We start from the raw sequence: 5,634 nt of genomic DNA, 5'->3' as shown, positions 1-5,634 counted from the left end.
TATTTTTTTTTGGTCTTTTTGAGACAGGGTCTCCCTGTAGCTGCAGCTGGCCTGGATTTGCTATGGAGACCAGGCTGGCCTCGAACACAGAGATCTGCCTGCCTCTGCCTCCTGAGTGCTGGAATTAAAGGTGTGTGCCACCACACCCGGCTATATATATATATTTATTATATATATATAAAATATTTATTATATATTTATGTGTACATGTGTACATGTGAATGCCTGCCATTATGTATGTCTACCACACACACGCCTGGTGCCCAGGGAGGCCAGGATAAATCTCTGATAATATAATAAAAATTGTTAAATGATTATGAATTCACTGAATTTTTCCCACTTCCTCTTGGGTCATATGTATTCACAACAAAGAATATAATTCATGTGAACTTTCAAAGAAAGTTTATTACTATAAAGTTGTATAAAATATTTTTCATATTTTAAAGGAGCTATTTTGTATCTAACATTCTGTTTTTAATTTCTTTTTTCAGATATTTTTAGCTTATTTTCAGAATGCATCCATGTTGTTAAGTGGTGCATGTCTCTACGTACATCACACAGATTCTGCCAATTTCTTTCCTTATCCACAGCTTCTTTTTTGTTTTGTGAGCGTGTCTTAATCTTTGTCTAGAAAATCTACCACCAGGTCTTGTATGGAGCCAATTTCTACTGGTTTATTTTTTTCCCTTTGAATGATATTGTTGAAAACAGGGCACTTCAATCTAATAATGCAAATATAATATGGAAGTCAGATTCTTCTCCTTCCTCTTGTTTTTTGTTTTGCTTTCTTGTCTCTCATAGGTTATGTCTGTGCTAAGGTCCAGTCTGCATTATAAACATAATGTGTTCTCAGATTTTTTCCCCCGAGCCTGTGTCTTTCCTATGGTCATATTCTAGGTCTTCCTGCCTGTGTAACACTGGCTTTTCAATGTTCTAGTATTTCATACTTGTCCGGTTTCCCTGACCCTTTAAATTCCCTGGAAGTCACTTTGGGGGAGGGGCTTGTGACAATAGGATGTGGGCAACTACTATGGCTAACTTCTGTTTGTCTGCACTTTTGTGATCAGAGGAGAGGTTACCTACCATGGGGCTAGGAGTGGGGATGGACAGCTGTTCCTGCTAAGAGGTGAAATGAATTAAAATAGCCATGCTATAGCATGCAACCTTCCTGTGGAAATTTCAAGTCTTTAATAAACCAGAGTTTCAAAAATACAGCCGCATATCATATAACTAGGTTTTAGTCAATAATAGGCTGCATGTACAATGAAGATTCCATACAATTATGTTACCTCATATTGCGTCCATTTTTAGCTTGTGTAAGTATACTCTGATATGTACACAATGATGAAATCACATAAAGGTGTATCTTTGCTATTAAGTGGTTTGTGTTTGTAGATAAGACTGACAGATTCTATAAGCTTATTGTTGTCTAGATGGGGAGATAGATTCTTCGTGGGTTCTACTCAGCTATCTTCCCAGACTCCTCTCTACATTTTTCTTTTTACTATTTTAGTAATCCTTCCTTCCTTCCCTCTCTGCCTCCCTCCCTCCCTCCCTCCCTCCCTCCCTTCCTTTTCTTTCTCTTGCCCTTTCCTTCTTTATCTTTTGTTAAGTATGGATGTATTCATTTGTGTGCATACTTTTAGAGTTCAGAGGACAACCTCAGGAGCCATCTACCTTGTTTTCAGAGACTGTGTCTCTCACTGGCCTGAAACTTGCAAGCAAGTTAGGCTGTCTGGCTGGCCAGCCCCAGGGATGTACCTGTTTCAGCCTCTCTAGTGCTGGGATTAGGCGTGTACACCAACTCATCTGTATTTTTTTCTTTGTGTGTGGGTTTTGGTGGTTGAACTGAGGTCCTCATGCTTTCAAGGTAAGCATTTTACCTACTGAGTTATCTCTACAGCTCTTACTGAGGCCAGATTCTTTAGTTTCTGTCCTAGTTACTTTTCTCATCACTGTGTCAAATAGCTAAGAACTTTTAACTTTTAAATAACTTTTACCTAGGCTTTGTCAAAAGAATGAGAATTGTGGGAACAGTGAATATTTTAAAATTTGTTAATTTTAACAGGCAAAACTACATTTGGCAAATATTTAAAAAATTAATTTAATTACTTAAAAAAAGAAGCAACTCAATGGAGGAGAGGATTATTTTGTCTCACAGTTTGAAGGCTGCAGTCCATCATGGCAGGGAAGGAATGGTGGAGAAATTCCTCATTTTTGTAGCACTGGAATTGTGGCTACTTAAAACATGCTGGCAGTCAGGAAGCAGCAAGAGTGACTGAGCTGGAACTGGGGCTTCAAATCTTAACACTCCAAGTGGCCCATTTCCTTTAGTTAGGCTCCACCTCCCCAAAGACCTACAATCTTCTAAAACAGCTACATTATCTGGAGCTGAAACACATGAATCTGTGTAGAACATTTCATGTTCAAAATGTAACATTCTACCCCTGACCCCCCAGACTCATGGTTATCTACTGCAAAATCCTTTCAGTCCAACTTCAAAAGTCCTCATAGTCTCACAGTTCCAATACTGTTCAAAAGTCCTAAGTACACATTATCTTCTAGGACTTGAGACAGTATCTTAACTGTGAGCTCTTGTTAAAAAGGTTATATATTTCCAATACACAATGGCACAGGAATGGAGGAAATAGAGTATAGCAAGGAAAAATTAGACCAAAGGAAGACTGAAACTCATCAGGACAAACACCAAACTCAGCTTCATGTTTGGCAACTGGGACTTGTGATGGCATCATCTGGGCTCAAATGGGCTTGGGTTGCTATACTTTCTAGCTCTGTTGCCTATAGCACACATGGCTACTCTTTGGTTTTGCAGCTTTTCAGGTGAATGTCCCATGTTTATGGTATCTCTAGCATCCTCAGATCTACACTGAAATTTAGGCTTTACCTTCAAAGCTTTATATAAAGCTTCCTCAGAGATCCATGCAGAGAATCTGACCCTGCTACACATTGCCAGGCCTCGGCAGGTTTCCAGAACCTTGGTACAAACCTCTGTGACCCTCTTGCATTTACATTTTTCATGCCTATACAAAGCATCATATAGACAATGCCAAGTTCTACTGCCATCTCAAGATACAGCCTGACCTCCTTAGACCACAACTGTTGCAACCCTTGTCTGTCTACTCTGCTGAACCTCAGAAAACACTTTCCATTTTCTAACAGAACATCCAAAAAGCTATATCTTATTTTGTGTATATGGGTAGAAAGTCTAAGTGAATTTTTATTTATTTAATTTTAATTTTAAAAATATTTTATTATTTATTGTTTTGATTTTGTATGTACAGTATATTACCTGCATGTGTATAAGTGCACCCATGTTGTGGGGCTAGGAGTGGGGCCTGTGGAGGTCAGAAGAGGGCATCAGATCCCCTGGAAATGGAGTTATGGATGATTGTTAACTGCTATGTGAGTGCTGGGAATCAAACCTGGGTCCTCTGCAAGAGTGGTCAAAGCTCTTAACTGCTGAGTCATCTCTCCAGCCCCCAAGTGAATTTTTATTGGGAAGAGATGTCAACTCCAACAGTAGCAAATAAAAATGCATAATAAAATTTCTGTCATCATAGACAGATACAACTTCCAAAATACGAGACAGTGGAGGCATGTCAATTGTAAGCCCCTCTCCCCCATCTTATAAACATCGAGTGCTTTCCCATTTGTAGTGGTTAGTTTTTGTCGAATTGACATAAACCAGAGAGAGACACCTGAGAAGAGGGAACCTCAACTGAGACATTTTTTTTCCATTAGATTTTCTGTGGGTTGTTTTTCTTGATTGCTGGTTGATGTAGGAGGGCCCAGCCCACTGTAGATGGTGCTATCTCTGGGCAGGTGGGCCTGTACTGTGTAAGTAGCTGAGCAAACAAGAGGAGAATCAAGCCAGTAAGCAGTGTTCCTATATGGTCTCTGCTTTAGTTCCTGCCTGTAGGTTCCTGCCTTGAGTTCCTGAGCTGACTTCCCTTAGTGATGGACTGTGCCTTGGAAGTGTAAGATGACATAAATCCTTTCTTCTCCAAGTTGGTTTTGGTCTGTGTTTTATTATAACAATAGAAAGTGACTAGGACACAATTCCATCTAATACTTTTTGATTTTCTCTGAAAAGAAATACAATAAAATCACAGAAAATGACTTTTTTCAAAGGAAACCCCGAAAGAATAAGGGAGCAAGTGTAGAAATTATGAAGTTATATGGAACACTCTTTAAATTGTAATTAACTACATTTTCATAACTTACAAAGCACAGTCACTTACAGAACTTGTTATTATTAGTTAAATACCAAACACATTTTTAGTCATCTACATAAATGTCTGGAAGTTACTTATGTTTAAATGCAACAAAGTTATTAATACTTTTCTACAGCAACAACTGCATACTAGGAAGGCTACAAGAGACACAAATCAAGGAATGGGGTTTTCCCAAAGCTGCAATGTGAAGACTACAGTATTTTATTCCACACACAAATTTCTCTGCTATAGGATAAGGAGTACAGGGTAAGAAAGCTTTATTTTTAAAAATTGGGTTTTACAGTTATCTACTTATTTAGGGTATATGTGTATGTGTGTGCACACACACATGTGCACGCTGTAGTACACATGTGGAAGTGAAAAGACAACTTGTGGGAGTCAGTTCTTTCCTTTGGGATTGAACTTAGATCATCAGTCTTGGTGGCAAGCACCCTTACCTGCTGAGCCATCTTGCTGGTCTGTAAAAAGGTTTCTTGAAGGGACGAGGATGACATGCTATTTGTGTTCAATTTCTGGCCCCTTCTACTGTGCCACATTTGTCTCCTGCACTGTCTGATGTCCATAATGTTATTTTCTCTAAGCACCCACATGATGACTATGCTGACATTGTATGAGTCCCCATTCCGTCTATGAAGTTTTGCAGTGGCTCATTAAAAGCTGTTTTAGCCAGTGCACAAACAAGCTATAGACTTTGAAGAATCTCGTAGTAAAATACAGAAAAGTTGAGGGCCAGTCCCAGGTGATTAGTTGTGTGGATTGTATCTCTTTGATTATATAAAGTATCTCTTAATAGACTCCTTAGGAATTATCTGTTATTTACTCTTGATCATTGTCACATGCAATTTCACAGGGTACTGGAAATAATCTCCCTTCATTTTCATGTAGAACATCTTACTCTCTGGATTAGTTGCTCAGCTATTGATTACGTATCCACAATAGCAGGGCTGAAGTGTAGATCGATCTCAGCTTCAACTCTGCCTTCTCCCAATAGTCCTTAATCAGTTGCAGTTTCTCGTTCGAGGTGGTGGTTTCTTGCTCAGTGCTTGAGAAAAACCCTGCAGGTGGACCTGTGGTCTCCCAACCATGTTCTTATGGGACACTGAGAGCAGGTTGCACATCTCCTTGGAAAGTTTAGCCCCCTAGTTGGTCATGGCTGCCTAAAACCATGTAATTGAAGCTCTTAGCCTTCTCGGCCAATGTGACCTTCTGGATCAGCTGTTCTCATGGTGTTGAGGCTGAAGCAAACAAGGGCAAACATCAGTGTGGACAGGAGTCCTTCTTGAGAGCGTCTAGTCTCTGTGGCTGCAACACGTCTCACCACTTTGATCTGCTTTTGGCTTTAGCAGAGGACTATCCTGTCTCAGCCTAGCTCAGAACC

The 5,634-nt window shown here is 39.6% G+C and overlaps 1 pseudogene; it reads right to left on the bottom strand.

Annotated features, from left to right (window-relative positions):
- Positions 1–4,761: 4,761 nt before the first annotated feature.
- Positions 4,762–5,407, bottom strand: LOC103732840 (annotated as a pseudogene).
- Between the last annotated feature and the right edge of the window lie 227 nt (positions 5,408–5,634).

The sequence above is a fragment of the Nannospalax galili genome, unplaced genomic scaffold (genome assembly GCF_000622305.1).
Source record: "Nannospalax galili isolate Female #2095 unplaced genomic scaffold, S.galili_v1.0 scaffold334, whole genome shotgun sequence".
NCBI classification, from domain to species: domain Eukaryota; kingdom Metazoa; phylum Chordata; class Mammalia; order Rodentia; family Spalacidae; genus Nannospalax; species Nannospalax galili.
This window is presented reverse-complemented; position numbering and strand designations above follow the sequence as displayed.